The sequence below is a fragment of the Tachypleus tridentatus genome, unplaced genomic scaffold (genome assembly GCF_004210375.1).
Source record: "Tachypleus tridentatus isolate NWPU-2018 unplaced genomic scaffold, ASM421037v1 Hic_cluster_1, whole genome shotgun sequence".
NCBI lineage: Eukaryota > Metazoa > Arthropoda > Merostomata > Xiphosura > Limulidae > Tachypleus > Tachypleus tridentatus.
In genome coordinates this window covers 32403709-32421063 of record NW_027467777.1, presented here as the reverse complement: position 1 = coordinate 32421063, position 17355 = coordinate 32403709, and the positions used below count along the sequence as shown (strand labels likewise).

The 17355-nt window shown below is 34.7% G+C and overlaps 1 pseudogene across 1 annotated transcript in view; it reads right to left on the bottom strand.

Annotated features, from left to right (window-relative positions):
• Positions 1-5204: 5204 nt before the first annotated feature.
• The window catches only part of LOC143241752 (putative 3',5'-cyclic phosphodiesterase pde-5), a 55248-nt pseudogene continuing 43097 nt past the window's right edge, over positions 5205-17355 (bottom strand). Inside the window, exons 7-14 of the transcript XR_013022266.1 lie at positions 15782-15932; positions 15193-15348; positions 14509-14559; positions 14202-14323; positions 10753-10864; positions 8373-8453; positions 6527-6615; positions 5205-5575 (exon numbers count right to left, since the gene is read on the bottom strand). The product of XR_013022266.1 is annotated as a putative 3',5'-cyclic phosphodiesterase pde-5 (transcript). The remainder of the gene's footprint in view (positions 5576-6526; positions 6616-8372; positions 8454-10752; positions 10865-14201; positions 14324-14508; positions 14560-15192; positions 15349-15781; positions 15933-17355) is intronic.

The following is a 17355-nucleotide window of genomic DNA, read 5'->3' as shown; positions in this document are numbered from 1 at the left end:
TTAATACAGTCTGAAGAATTTACATGCGTAAGTATAATATTTAATTTTAGATTTAAAAAAAATACTTATAAAACTAGTTGTGTAGGAGTTAAAGAAACGGTTCATAGTTTTATATGTGAAACAAGAAGTAATCTCCACAGTCCCCTCTAATATCCCCCTCAGAAAACACTCTTGCACAATGATACTTCAAAATCGTCCTTTTTGTCGATGGCCCCACCCTGTTACTGACAAGTCTCCCTTTACCCACCCACCTCGATGCTGGTAGTGACCTTTCTGTCAATGACCGCTGCCCCTTAAACGACCTTTGATCCTTACTAACATTTTAACAGTTTTTATATATTCACGTAAAAACAGAAGAACCCACAGAAATCGCACGTTACACAGCGTTAGATTTTTTGCATTTGACAATTGTGTATCGATGCTCTGTCCACCGCTGGTATCAACACCCGAACTACAGTGTTTTTATAAAACCATCAGTAAAATCGTCTTGAAGCGTCTTACTGTAAAGCTACATAATTTGTTACGCTCTCTCTTTCTCCATCGCAGGGAATTGAACCAAGAATTTTACGTTGTAACTCTTTAAACATCAGCCTCGTTCCGTGTTCACTCTGCAAGACACGAGTAAGACAAATAGACTGGAACCCCACCATCACATGATGGCGAAACCATGCAAACTCAGACTTCATCTCTTAAATTTGAAACAATCCATTCTCCCTGTGGGACAGCAGTAAGTTTCTGGACCTACAAAGACAAGCTGGATACAGTTACCCGTATTGGAATCGGCAGATAGCTTGATGTGACTTCAAGCATATTCTCCTAAAGTTAAAATTTCTAGTAGGTTACACCAGCTGTCAGACTCTTAATAAAACCTGTACTGAATTACCATAGCTGTTAAACTCTTAAAAAACTTTCTTCTGAGCTATACTAGTTATCAGCTTGTTTAGCTGATCTTAGGAAAGTTTCTCCATGGAACTGTATTTATATCTGGGTATCACAACCATATAAAACTACAACCTTAAACAAGCATGTGTATACACGTTATAACGTGGCGTCATTGTTTAATACCTCTCAAGGACAAAAATTATAATGTCAGATAACGAATAAAACAGAAATAGAGAGATACACCAAAAATAGGAAAGAGAGAAGGTTAAAAACTACATTAATGTGAAACCGTGCACGTATTGTATGGTGTTGTAGTATTCTATAGTATATGACAAGATACAACACCAATCTATCCTTGGTCATCATGTAGTATTCTATAGTATATGACAAGATACAACACCAATCTATCCTTGGTCATCATGTAGTATTCTATAGTAGGTGACAAAATACAACACCAATCTATCCTTGGTCATCATGTAGTATTCTATAGTAGGTGACAAGATACAACACTAATCTATCCTTGGTCATCATGTAGTATTCTATAGTAGGTGACAAAATACAACACCAATCTATCCTTGGTCATCATGTAGTATTCTATGGTAGGTGACAAGATACAACACTAATCTATCCTTGGTCATCATGTAGTATTCTATAGTAGGTGACAAAATACAACACCAATCTATCCTTGGTCATCATGTAGTATTCTATAGTAGGTGACAAGATACAACACCAATCTATCCTTGGTCATCATGTAGTATTCTATGGTAGGTGACAAGATACAACACCAATCTATCCTTGGTCATCATGTAGTATTCTATAATAGGTGACAAGATACAACACCAATCTATCCTTGGTCATCATGTAGTATTCTATAGTAGGTGACAAGATACAACACTAATCTATCCTTGGTCATCATGTAGTATTCTATAGTAGGTGACAAGATACAACACCAATCTATCCTTGGTCATCATGTAGTATTCTATGGTAGGTGACAAGATACAACACCAATCTATCCTTGGTCATCATGTAGTATTATATTGTAGGTGACAAGATACAACACTAATCTATCCTTAGCCATCGTTTAGTTCTGTGAGACAGGCGTGCTGGTACAAGTTCTGTCAATTCTTGGTCATGATGTAGTGTTGTTAAACAGTTTGACTGATACAACTTCCATCTACCATTCTGCTATCAATATTGTACCCACTTTCGAAACACAGCTAGTATAATGGTATTAAAGCTATTTTTCAGAAAGTACATTTGTTTGTTTCTCCGTCAGATTGCCTACCTTTCCATCTAGCTTAGTTTGTCGTTTTTACAATACCTCTTTGTTTGGTTTACCTGCGTGTGTGTCCAGATTAATCGAAAGTAAGTTTTATTTTTAGCGTCCATTCTACTTTTTACCTTCAGTATAGCACATTTTATGGTTCACATTATGTGCTATTTTCTGAACAATGATATCGCGAGGAATCAGCCCGTAAAGAGTCCACATGCCAGCAGAAAATTAACAAAACTAAAGAAAATGAAGGTATTTCACTGACTCATTCCAGCGTTACAAACTGTGGGTACAAAAGTGAAGAGGAAAACATATTTTGAGTACTCGAAACGGTTATACACTTTCAGGCTTCTTTCGCGTATGTACGCAAAGTGATACCCACCCATCTTAAGATATATATTTGTAAAAACTCGATTTTCACCTGTAGACTACTGCTGAGCCACATTCAAGGCTGGGAGGGGAACATAGAGCTGAATATAGTTTTAGGAATTCTGTTAACTCTGCTTTTCTTCCTTTTAATACAGAGTTAATTACAGGCCAGTGGTTAATGTACTGGGCTGTGGACACGAAGTTCCGTGGTTTCCAAAAGACAAAATTGCAATCCACACTTTGGGGGCATGTTTACGCTGTAAGATTGATGGTCAAATGTCACACACACACACATATATATATGCCCAACGGAGGTCACTTTTAACATTGTTTATAATTGTTATTCATATTTATCTCCTGTATTCTTTATTGAAACATGTCTGTTAATAAGCATATAAGTGCACAGTGACTTTCCGAACACCCAGATATCACTTTGTATTGTATATACACATCACCAGATTTGAAATTTATCTTTATTAACCAACTATTAATTTGGATCAGTTATTAAGCTTCTATTAAACATTTGCTAATTAATTAATTAATATTAATCACTGAGTTGATATTTAAGCTAATATTAATTACTTTGTTAATCTAGAATTAATTATCGTTGATATGTCATTAACCTTTCTTAATAGTTTTCTTACAGCAAAGCCACAACGGGCTAACTGCCGAGCCTAATCGAACCTCTGATTTTAGCGTTGTAAATCCGTAGACTTACCGCTGTACTAGCGGGGGATTCTGGATAAAAGTGAAATTAGTGGCACTTTGAGTTATCAAAAAGTGACCGCTGGGAATTATCATCTACCACAGTTCATGGATCTGTCGTCTGGTATGGACAATCATGAGTTGCTAAAAAGTGACCGCTAGGGGCTATCATCTAACTCAGTTGATGGAGGTCTCGTCTCGTCTGGTATGGACAATCATAAGTTATTAAAAAGTGACCGCTAGGGGCTATCATCTAACTCAGTTGATGGAGGTCTCGTTTCGTCTGGTATGGACAATCATAAGTTATTAAAAAGTGACCGCTAGGGGCTATCATCTAACTCAGTTGATGGAGGTCTCGTCTCGTCTGGTATGGACAATCATAAGTTATTAAAAAGTGACCGCTAGGGGCTATCATCTAACTCAGTTGATGGAGGTCTCGTTTCGTCTGGTGTGGACAATCATCAGAATTGCATCCAATGATAAGAAATGTAGTTTATGCCAAAATTGCAGTAGAAGACAAAAAGCCTTGTTTTCATTAGCCAAAGCATATCAGAGGTTCCAATATGGTTGGTCTTTTTAACAACAGATGTCGCGAAAATAAAGTTTACGTGATCACTCGGGATAATTATACTCGACTCTTTTTATTCTTTTAGTTTTTCTTCAGTTGTATCCTTTTATCTTGGTTCACAATTAAAACTGAGAACTGTGTTGTAGAACTGTTAATAACAGTTTAAGTTACAAAGTAAATAAAACTGGCAGACACCACACTTTCTTCAATAACTACGTTTGTTTCAGCTTACCTGAAGAGGTCGTCCTAATAAATTTTATTTGTTTCTTTTTTATTAAGCACAAAACTTGCCAAAGAGCTACCCGTGCTTTGCCCACCACGGGTATCAAAGCCCGGTTTCTAGCAGTGCAAGTCCGTGGACATCTTGTTAAGCCACCTGAGGGAAATACTTTGTAAGATTTTAAAGAGATAATAATTTAGGCCTAAATTGTTGTTTACCGCATTTTATCCACTTTCCTATTCTGTCGGAAATAACTTAAGAAAAGAGATAAAACACGGGTTAAAATGTATCAAATGTATTAAAACTGTTTCAACAAACCATTATCCAACTAAAAGACTGTTAACTTATATGAATTACCAAATAAATCAAATAATCAGAGAAATTTGTATTATAATATTTCGTGTGATTGTTTCTACTTTTGGTACAACATCTAATAATGTTTCCAGTTCACGTTACAATATATACTCCAGATCCCAGCTCGCTTCCTTACCATATATACTCCAGATCCCAGCTCACTTCCTTACCAAATATATTCTATATCCCAGCTCACTTCCTTACCATATATATTCCAGATCCCAGCTCACTTCCTTACCAAATATATTCTATATCCCAGCTCACTTCCTTACCATATATACTCCAGATCCCAGCTCACTTCCTTACCAAATATATTCTGTATTCCAGCTCACTTCCTTACTAAATATATTCTATATCCCAGCTCACTTCCTTACCATATATACTCCAGATCCCAGCTCACTTCCTTACCAAATATATTCTATATCCCAGCTCACTTCCTTACCATATATACTCCAGATCCCAGCTCACTTCCTTACCAAATATATTCTATATCCCAGCTCACTTCCTTACCATATATACTCCAGATCCCAGCTCACTTCCTTACCAAATATATTCTATATCCCAGCTCACTTCCTTACCAAATATATTCTATATCCCAGCTCACTTCCTTACCATATATACTCCAGATCCCAGCTCACTTCCTTACCATATATATTCTAGGTTCTTAACTTACTTCCATACTATAGAAATTGTAGCAGGTTTAATTACACTTGTTAGATCTACATCACATAGAACTTCTTGAAATTCCAGTAATCTGACCATGAAACAAGTTTTTAGTCATTGTAGGTTTTCTAGTCTTTCTGTAGGCCATTACTCAAAACACAGTCGACAAATTATTTCAGAACATTCATTTCCGTATCGACTTGACACAAAATATACTTTCACATTTTATATACACACATTTCTTGACAACTCTCTACAAAAATTTTAATTCTGAAAATCATTAGAATAATAAATACACATCTTTCGAAATATCTTGGAACATGTGTATATACTTTGGTGAGCCACTGCTATATTTTGGAATATATTCATCCCTTCTAGTAACAATTATCTTATCTATTTTCCAGTTCTAATACGAGTTCATTTCTAAGACTTCTCTTCTAATTCCTTTACATTTTCTCCAACGGACTGAATGGATTTGGGCTGGCTCTCATCTGACACTTTCAACTCTTCAACCAAGGACTGCCACTGACCTAAATTTCTTCTGTTTAAAATAAATAAAACAACATTTAAACTGGTTTGAAAACAGTTTCACTTCCTCTCCATTACATTTTACTTCCCATTTCACTTTTTACCATTACATTTTACTTCTCATTTCACTTTTTACCATTACATTTTACTTCCCATTTCACTTTTTTACCATTACATTTTACTTCCCATTTCACTTTTTTACCATTATATTTTACTTCCCATTTCACTTTTTTACCATTACAATTTACTTCCCCTTTTACTTCCTCACCATTACATTTTACTTCCTTACCATTACATTTTACTTCACCCTTTCACTTCCTTACCATTACATTTTACTTCCCATTTCACTTTTTTACCATTACATTTTACTTCCCATTTCACATTTTTACCATTACATTTTACTTCCCCTTTCACATTTTTACCATTACATTTTACTTCCCCTTTCACTTCCTTACCATTACAATTTACTTCCCCTTTCACTTCCTTACCATTTCATTTTACTTCCCATTTCACTTCCTTACCATTTCATTTTACTTCCCATTTCATTTTACAGCGGTTACATTTCAATTCCTATTTCAAAACTGCCCTCTCTTTATTCTTTTCCTCCAAAACCCAATAATTTTATAGAAGTGACATTTAGAAGCTTGTGAATCGTTGACAGGAAGTAATTAATAAAAATGGAACATACATTATTGATTAAATAACATTAAAAGTGTTTGAAATACTTTCTCTTTTTCTGAACCTAAATCGTACATTAATTAATGGATGACCTGATACAAAACATTTATTCTGTTACATCACTAATTTTATTACAAATATCCTTCGTTCACGTTGTGTAACAATAGGAAGCGTTCAGAAAAGAACTCTGAAACGTTCATCCTAAAACACGAATAAAAAAACTTCTCACATCTTTGTGTTGACGTTAAGATAAAGACAATTTATCTGTCTACAACATGACACTTACAGACAACCATTCAACATCGGTCTGCTTTCTGGAATAGCAGCTGCCAAAAGTTCATAGCAGGGCTTACATATAGATGTCAGGAAACCCACCTAGGAAAACAGAAAATAACAGTGGTTACATCTTCAGTGAAAACATTAGTCTTAGGTTAGTTTTAAAAGAAAGTTACTAGTTCCAAAACTAATAACAAAACTGGTTACATCTTCAGTGAAAACATTTGTGTTATGTTAGTTTTAAAAGAAAGTTACTAGTTCCAAAACTAATAACAAAACTGGTCACATCTTCAGTGAAAACATTTGTGTTATGTTAGTTTTAAAAGAAAGTTACTAGTTCCAAAACTAATAACAAAACTGGTCACATCTTCAGTGAAAACATTAGTCTTAGGTTAGTTTTAAAAGAAAGTTACTAGTTCCAAAACTAATAACAAAACTGGTCACATCTTCAGTGAAAACATTAGTCTTAGGTTAGTTTTAAAAGAAAGTTACTAGTTCCAAAACTAATAACAAAACTGGTTACATCTTCAGTGAAAACATTTGTGTTATGTTAGTTTTAAAAGAAAGTTACTAGTTCCAAAACTAATAACAAAACTGGTCACATCTTCAGTGAAAACATTTGTGTTATGTTAGTTTTAAAAGAAAGTTACTAGTTCCAAAACTAATAACAAAACTGGTCACATCTTCAGTGAAAACATTTGTGTTATGTTAGTTTTAAAAGAAAGTTACTAGTTCCAAAACTAATAACAAAACTGGTCACATCTTCAGTGAAAACATTTGTGTTATGTTAGTTTTAAAAGAAAGTTACTAGTTCCAAAACTAATAACAAACTGGTCACATCTTCAGTGAAAACATTAGTCTTAGGTTAGTTTTAAAAGAAAGTTACTAGTTCCAAAACTAATAACAAAACTGGTTACATCTTCAGTGAAAACATTTGTGTTATGTTAGTTTTAAAAGAAAGTTACTAGTTCCAAAACTAATAACAAAACTGGTCACATCTTCAGTGAAAACATTAGTCTTAGGTTAGTTTTAAAAGAAAGTTACTAGTTCCAAAACTAATAACAAAACTGGTTACATCTTCAGTGAAAACATTTGTGTTATGTTAGTTTTAAAAGAAAGTTACTAGTTCCAAAACTAATAACAAAACTGGTCACATCTTCAGTGAAAACATTTGTGTTATGTTAGTTTTAAAAGAAAGTTACTAGTTCCAAAACTAATAACAAAACTGGTCACATCTTCAGTGAAAACATTAGTCTTAGGTTAGTTTTAAAAGAAAGTTACTAGTTCCAAAACTAATAACAAAACTGGTTACATCTTCAGTGAAAACATTTGTGTTATGTTAGTTTTAAAAGAAAGTTACTAGTTCCAAAACTAATAACAAAACTGGTCACATCTTCAGTGAAAACATTTGTGTTATGTTAGTTTTAAAAGAAAGTTACTAGTTCCAAAACTAATAACAAAACTGGTCACATCTTCAGTGAAAACATTTGTGTTATGTTAGTTTTAAAAGAAAGTTACTAGTTCCAAAACTAATAACAAAACTGGTCACATCTTCAGTGAAAACATTTGTGTTATGTTAGTTTTAAAAGAAAGTTACTAGTTCCAAAACTAATAACAAAACTGGTCACATCTTCAGTGAAAACATTTGTGTTATGTTAGTTTTAAAAGAAAGTTACTAGTTCCAAAACTAATAACAAAACTGGTCACATCTTCAGTGAAAACATTTGTGTTATGTTAGTTTTAAAAGAAAGTTACTAGTTCCAAAATTGATGATAAAACTGGTCACATCTTCAGTGAAAACATTTGTTTTATGTCCAAGAAAGAAAAGTAAAATGATAATTTATTAGTAGTCCTACCTGTGAAGCGGGCTGCTCCTGGGGTTTAGTTCGATCCATCATGGGCACGGGCTCTCTTCCTTGCATCCTCTCGGCATCACCCTGAAAACCAAAAGATTGGAGTACCACATGAAAATAGCATCACTTCTGATCGAGATAGTTCTGTGACCTTTGTTTCTTTTTGAAATATTCTTATAAAAGTCCACTGAAATAGTTATATAATATGTTTATGAATATATTTATTAATTATTTTTGTCCTCAAGTCCAAAGTTACACAATGGGTTAACTGTTCGCTTACTACTGCGGGTATCAAAATTCAATTTTTAACGTTATAAGCCTTCATACTTAGAGCTGAAGCAGGGAACATGGTCACTGTGTGTCCAGTTGTTGTTGTCTAAAAGCAAACCTACCAGATTGGTCATCTGTGCTCTTCGCAGTGGGATCATGGAAACAGATTACCATTGTTGTCCCCCAGTGGCTCAGCGGCATGTCTGCGGACTTACAATGTTAAAAACCGGGTTTCGATACCTATGGTGGCCAGAGCAGCTTTGTGCTTAATTGAAAAACAACAACAAATATCTATCGTTATGATCTCCTAAACTTAACGTCTCTGGAACTTCAATAACCATAATAATTGTGGGTAATTTACAAGAGTAAAGTAATGTTAACCCACTCTGTAAGTAAATCATGTACTTTATTATAGAAATTCTGATATAAATGCGTTAGGAATCGTTTCTGATTTTGAAACAAAAGAAGCAGTCTGGGGTACCAAAAAAATTAAGTTTTTTTATTTTATACCCCACTGGTGAAGAATAACTTAAAAGTTTGATAGTCACAGTTCAGAAATGAGTTTGTTTATTCCATTAAAACAGAGCAACACTGGGATGTCTGTTGTGTCCACTAAGGAGAATAGAACCCTGGATTTTACCATTCTGAGTCCCTAATTTACAGCAGTTCCATATACAGAGAACTAAGTAAGTAATGACTTCACATGAAATAATAACTACTAAGAAATTGTCGGAAAAAAGTTTATTTAAGACAAAAAATATCGAATCCCAAATTTAACGTTGGATTACTCGTGGGATTTGGGATCTGTATCGGTTTCACTGAGTTGGTCATTTTAACAATAAGTTATTAATTTTTTGTTCTACTTTTAAAATAGTAACAGGAAACGAGTGTTTGTTTTTCTTATGGTAAAGCCACATCTGGCTATCTGCTATGTCAGGTTTATCTATTAACACAACTGTCATGGTCTACCTGTTAACACAACTGTCATAATTTACCTGTTAACACAACTGTCATGGTTTAACTGTTAACACAACTGTCATGGTTTAACTGTTAACACAACTGTCATGATTTACCTGTTAACACAACTGTCATGGTTTAACTGTTAACACAACTGTCATGGTTTAACTGTTAACACAACTGTCATGGTTTACATGTTAACACAACTGTCATGGTCTACCTGTTAACACAACTGTCATGGTTTAACTGTTAACACAACTGTCATGGTTTAACTGTTAACACAACTGTTATGGTTTACGTGTTAACACAACTGTCATGGTTTAACTGTTAACACAACTGTCATGGTCTACCTGTTAACACAACTGTCATGGTTTAACTGTTAACACAACTGTCATGGTCTACCTGTTAACACAACTGTCATGGTTTAACTGTTAACACAACTGTCATGGTCTACCTGTTAACACAACTGTCATGGTCTACCTGTTAACACAACTGTCATGGTTTAACTGTTAACACAACTGTCATGGTCTACCTGTTAACACAACTGTCATGATTTACCTGTTAACACAACTGTCATGGTCTACCTGTTAACACAACTGTCATGATTTACCTGTTAACACAACTGTCATGGTCTACCTGTTAACGCAACTGTCATGGTTTAACTGTTAACACAACTGTCATGGTCTACCTGTTAACACAACTGTCATGGTCTACCTGTTAACACAACTGTCATGGTTTAACTGTTAACACAACTGTCATGGTCTACCTGTTAACACAACTGTCATGATTTACCTGTTAACACAACTGTCATGATTTACCTGTTAACACAACTGTCATGGTTTAACTGTTAACACAACTGTCATGGTCTACCTGTTAACACAACTGTCATGGTTTAACTGTTAACACAACTGTCATGGTCTACCTGTTAACACAACTGTCATGATTTACCTGTTAACACAACTGTCATGATTTACCTGTTAACACAACTGTCATGGTTTAACTGTTAACACAACTGTCATGGTCTACCTGTTAACACAACTGTCATGATTTACCTGTTAACACAACTGTCATGGTTTAACTGTTAACACAACTGTCATGATTTACCTGTTAACACAACTGTCATGATTTAACTGTTAACACAACTGTCATGGTTTACCTGTTCATAAAACTCCTCAAAAATGACCTTCACCGTCTTTCGCTGTTCCTCCCAGGGTTTTGTACTGGCACATAGGTCACAGGCGGTCATAGCTATTGCTTCTAATAAGAGCCTACAAAGTACAACAAATACAGTCATGTGAAAAAGTTAGGACACCCTATGAAAGCCTGTGTATTTTTGTAACATGTTTGGATATATAGATATTTAATCTCAATCTTAACAATACTGAGAGATTATAGGAATATAACTAAATAATTAAAACTGAAGAAAAGACTGTACAAGATCTTCTGTAAATGTAATTCTACACAAATGCATATTCTAATTGAGGAAAAAGTTAGGACATCCTACCCCCTAATAGCTAGTGTTACCCCCTTTGGCTGAAATAACTGCAGCGAGACACTTCTTGTAGCCATCTACCAGTCTCTGACATCGGTCTGAAGAAAGTTTGCCCCACTCCTCAATGCAGAATTCTGCGAGATGTTTGAGGGGTTTCTTGCATGCACAGCCCGTTTTAAGTCACCCCACAGCATCTCAATGGGATTAAGTTCTGGTCTTTGACTCGGCCATTCCAGGATTCTCCATTTCTTAGTTTTCAGCCAGTCCTTGGTGGATTTACTATATCAGTAAATATTGGTCGTTTTGGGTCATTGTCGTGTTTCAGGATCCAGGTCCGCTTCAGCTTTACTTTTCTTACAGATGGTCTCACATGATCCTCAAGCACCCTTTGATACACGGTAGAATTCATGGTGGATTCTATGATTGTGAGCTGTCCAGGTCCGGCTACAGCAAAGCAGCCCCAAACCATGACACCTCCATGCTTCACAGTTGGTATGAGGTTCTTTTCCTGGAATGCTGTATTTGGTTTATGCCAAACATGTCCTCTGTTCTGGTGTCCAAATAATTCAGTTTTGGACTCATCTGTCCAAAGAACATTATTTCAGAAGACCTGGTCTTTGTCTACATTGTCTCTGGCTCACTTCAGTCTGGCCTTGATGTTTCTCTTAGAGAGCAAAGGTTTCCTCCTTGCACACTTCCCACGCAAGTTAAACTTGTGCAGTCTCTTTCTGATTGTAGAAACATGCACTTTCATATCAACAGTAGCCAGAGCCTGCTGTAGGTCCCATGATGACATGTTAAGGTGTTTGGAGACCTCTTTTGCATCTTGCGGTCTGCTGTCGGGGTGAACTTGCTTAGACGACCAGACCTGTTGACAGTTGTTTTGAAAGTCCTCCACTTCTTGACTATTTTCCAGACAGTGGAATGGCTTATTTCAAAATATTTTGGGATTTTTTTAAAACCCTTACCAGCCTCATAAGCTGCTACAATTTTCTTTCTGAAGGTCTCAGACATCTCTTCTGCTCTCACCATGATGCTCACTCTCACTTCAACAGTCAGAAGCACACCAAACTAAATGTCTGAGGTTTAAATAGGACAAGCCTCATTCAAAATGCTGAGTAACGATCTTCTAATCATGTACACCTGGTGTGATACACCTGTGTGTGAGTTGAGCCATTTTAAGTGGGAATAAATGTGGGGGTGTCCTAACTTTTCCTCAATTAGAATACGTATTTTTGTAGAATTACATTTACAGAAGATCATGAAAAGTCTTTTCTTCAGTTTTAATTATTTAGTTATATTCCTATAATCTCTCAGTATTGTTAAAATTGAGATTAAATATCTATATATCCAAAAATGTTACACAAATACACAGGTTTTCATAGGGTGTCCTAACTTTTTCAAATGACTGTAGGTCCTGATGAAGACCTGTTTTAACAGGCGGTAGCATCACCATCTAGTTATTTCTAGTGAAGAGCTATTTTAAAAGATCCACACATCGACATTGGTTATTCCAGATGAATATCTCCTTTAAAAGACAGAATCACTTCCATCAGTTGATTTAAAATAAACCAATCTTCGATACCTATTCACACTTAACACCATCAGTTGATTTAAAATAAACCAATCTTCCATATCTATTAAACTTAACACCATCAGTTGATTTAAAATAAACCAATCTTCGATACCTATTCATACTTAACAGATGAATATCTCCTTTAAAAGACAGAATCACTTCCATCAGTTGATTTAAAATAAACCAATCTTCCATACCTATTAAACTTAACACCATCAGTTGATTTAAAATAAACCAATCTTCCATACCTATTAAACTTAACACCATCAGTTGATTTAAAATAAACCAATCTTCCATACCTATTAAACTTAACACCATCAGTTGATTTAAAATAAACCAATCTTCCATACCTATTCATACTTAACACCATCAGTTGATTTAAAATAAACCAATCTTCCATACCTATTCATACTTAACAGATGAATATCTCCTTTAAAAGACAGAATCACTTCCATCAGTTGATTTAAAATAAACCAATCTTCGATACCTATTCATACTTAACACCATCAGTTGATTTAAAATAAACCAATCTTCCATACCTATTCATACTTAACAGATGAATATCTCCTTTAAAAGACAGAATCACTTCCATCAGTTGATTTAAAATAAACCAATCTTCGATACCTATTCATAGTTAACACCATCAGTTGATTTAAAATAAACCAATCTTCCATACCTATTCATAGTTAACACCATCAGTTGATTTAAAATAAACCAATCTTCCATACCTATTCATAGTTAACACCATCAGTTGATTTAAAATAAACCAATCTTCCATACCTATTCATAGTTAACACCATCAGTTGATTTAAAATAAACCAATCTTCCATACCTATTCATACTTAACACCATCAGTTGATTTAAAATAAACCAATCTTCCATACCTATTCATAGTTAACACCATCAGTTGATTTAAAATAAACCAATCTTCCATACCTATTCATACTTAACACCATCAGTTGATTTAAAATAAACCAATCTTCCATACCTATTCATAGTTAACACCATCAGTTGATTTAAAATAAACCAATCTTCCATACCTATTCATACTTAACACCATCAGTTGATTTAAAATAAACCAATCTTCGATACCTATTCATACTTAACAATTATTTATTTAATATATTCGATAAATATTCGCTTAGCTTCTTGAGTTAAAAAACGAAAAACTATCTCTGTACGTGTTAAACTATTCTACAGAAGCAAAGACAAAACTAAATGGTACATTTAGAAGTTCAAAGTACAAAAAAAATGTTTTAAATACGATCTGGAGCGAATTGAAGTGCGACCGGTAACTGCACTTACATGAAACTTTAATGTACATTATATTATTTATATATGTCAAAAGATGGCGTTATCGTCTATGGTTTCAACGATATGTGAGAATTTTTATACACGACATATTTGAATTTTAAATTCTGTTTAAGTTACGAATCTTTACGATTCAGGTCTATATATATACTCTTGTATCAGGTATTTTTAATATATTTTTATACGCTAGTGTACGTACACACGTGTATATTAAAAATACGGTTACCTGTGCTCATTAGAATCCCAGTCAAACCCGTTTTCATCGAGGATTCTTCTCAGCTTGATTTGATTTGGAAAGAACAAAGCCAAATCTGTTGCTAATATACAATGCTTTATGTTTCTCAGCACCTTAAGAAATAATAAATAAAACGTAGAAACTACTGGAGCATATAGAACAACATCACTGGAGTTTTAATAACAAATTACAAGACGAACAAAACACAGAACGAACCAAATCTAAAATAAAAAGTTGTTGTTGTTGTTGCCGGGACTAAACTGAAACTAAACATCTACAGGACTGGATAGACACTTACTTTTTTATATTCATCGGAAGTCAGGTTCTTAAAAATGTTGTGTCCTTCTTGCTGTGGATGAAACAAACAAACTCTACATTAGCATAAAACAAAATAACTGAATGAAACTCTAGTGTAGTTAACATGAGCACAAATTAACCGTTATTTGACCAGGTCAGAGCTCACAAAACACATCTTGACCTATTCACGAGCACAAATTAACGGTCATATTTGACCAGGTCAGAGCTCACAAAACACATCTTGACCTATTCACGAGCACAAATTAACGGTCATATTTGACCAGGTCAGAGCTCACAAAACACATCTTGACCTATTCACGAGCACAAATTAACGGTCATATTTGACCAGGTCAGAGTTCACAAAACGCATACTGACCTATTCACGAGCACAAATTAACCGTTATGTTTCATCAAATGAAAAGTTTTAACCAATGAAGAAGTCCCACTCGAACCATTATGTATCTACAAATAATTAATTTCTGCCGAATATGACCAGGTCAGAGTTCGCTAAACACATTTTAATTATACCGAAAATCAAATCATGTACTATTTTCACCAACTACCCGACATGAATGTCTAAATTCATAAAAAACAAACTTTTCGTAACAAACCTATGATGAACGAGTCAATAAACAGACCAGTATAATTTGATTTTCTGTTACAGTAGAAATGAAACCAACGTTACCTGAAGAATAGAAACCGTTTGGTTGAAGTGGTGATGCTCTAGGGTTGATGTGGTGTACATCGCAGCGAGGGGAGAGGCGGACTTCACTAGAAACTGGTTGTTTTTACCCCTGTGGTCTAGATCGTGGCACAAACAGGCAACGAAAAGCGCCAATTTCTGTAACAGTTATAAACCAGAAACGTAACTACCCCAACACAATGCTTTTACCTTGTAATATTGTTACGTCTTTGTTGTCTTTTCAACAAACTGTCACCAGGTTTGGCAAAACAAACGTTGAAATTAGACAGGAAATTATGGGTAAATATCAAATTAAATGTGGAACAAAGGTTTGTTATAAAAATGAAATTATTATAATAATCACTTTAATAGTACAATAAATATCTCGACAGAGGGATTATCCCTCTAGCGGATGTTTGTGGAACAAAACACTCATATATCGATGGATTTATTTTAACAACTTTTAAAGCTATGACATCAATCCCTCTGAAGTTTCTAGGATTATAAACGTGACGACTGTTTCCACCAGAGGGCTGTTAGAAGATAAACAAGTCATTTACTTAGAGTGAAATGAATGTTCGAGAAACCGAACCTCTGTAGGTGTGAAAACTTCCGGTGAACTTTTAATGATGGCGTACATAGAATTAGCCACACTAAATCCGTGTTCCCAGTTGTGGTACGGAACTCTTCGATAATTCTTCCTTACTGTCAAGGTGAACCGAATCAAACAGTCCTGATCGAACCTGTTGGAATAAAAGAACCGATAATCACATCGACCTACCAAACCTCATTGTTGAGAGAAGGAACACCAGTCTTAACAAACAAACACAGAGCGTGGTAATGATATATTAATTCTGTCGCCCTATACTTCTTACTATTAAAGTAACGCCCTATACATCTTACTAATAAAGTAACGCCCTATACTTCTTACTAATAAAGTAACGCCCTATACTTCTTACTAATAAAGTAACGCCCTATACTTCTTACTAATAAAGAATCGCCCTATACTTCTTACTAATAAAGCAACGCCCTATACTTCTTACTAATAAAGTAACGCCCTACACTTCTTGCTAATAAAGTAACGCCCTACACTTCTTACTAATAAAGCAACGCCCTACACTTCTTACTAATAAAGCAACGCCCTACACTTCTTACTAATAAAGCAACGCCCTACACTTCTTACTAATAAAGAATCGCCCTATACTTCTTACTAATAAAGAATCGCCCTATACTTCTTACTAATAAAGCAACGCCCTATACTTCTTACTAATAAAGTAACGCCCTACACTTCTTACTAATAAAGTAACGCCCTACACTTCTTACTAATAAAGCAACGCCCTACACTTCTTACTAATAAAGCAACGCCCTACACTTCTACTAATAAAGCAACGCCCTACACTTCTTACTAATAAAGAATCGCCCTATACTTCTTACTAATAAAGAATCGCCCTATACTTCTTACTAATAAAATAACGCCCTATACTTCTTACTAATAAAGCAACGCCCTATACTTCTTACTAATAAAGTAACGCCCTACACTTCTTACTAATAAAGCAACGCCCTACACTTCTTACTAATAAAGCAACGCCCTACACTTCTTACTAATAAAGTAACGCCCTACACTTTACTAATAAAGTGAACGCCCTATACTTTTACTAATAAAGAATCGCCCTATACTTCTTACTAATAAAGAATCGCCCTATACTTCTTACTAATAAAATAACGCCCTATACTCTTACTTAATAAAGTAACGCCCTACACTTCTTACTAATAAAGTAACGCCCTACACTTCTTACTAATAAAGCAACGCCCTACACTTCTTACTAATAAAGCAACGCCCTACACTTCTTACTAATAAAGTAACGCCCTACACTTCTTACTAATAAAGCAACGCCCTACACTTCTTACTAATAAAGCAACGCCCTACACTTCTTACTAATAAAGTAACGCCCTACACTTCTTACTAATAAAGCAACGTCTCTACACTTTACTAATAAAGCAACGCCCTACACTTCTTACTAATAAAGTAACGCCCTACACTTCTTACTAATAAAGCAACGCCCTACACTCTTACTAATAAAGAACGCCCTACACTAATACTAATAAAGAATCGCCCTATACTTCTTACTAATAAAGTAACGCCCTATACTTCTTACTAATAAAGTA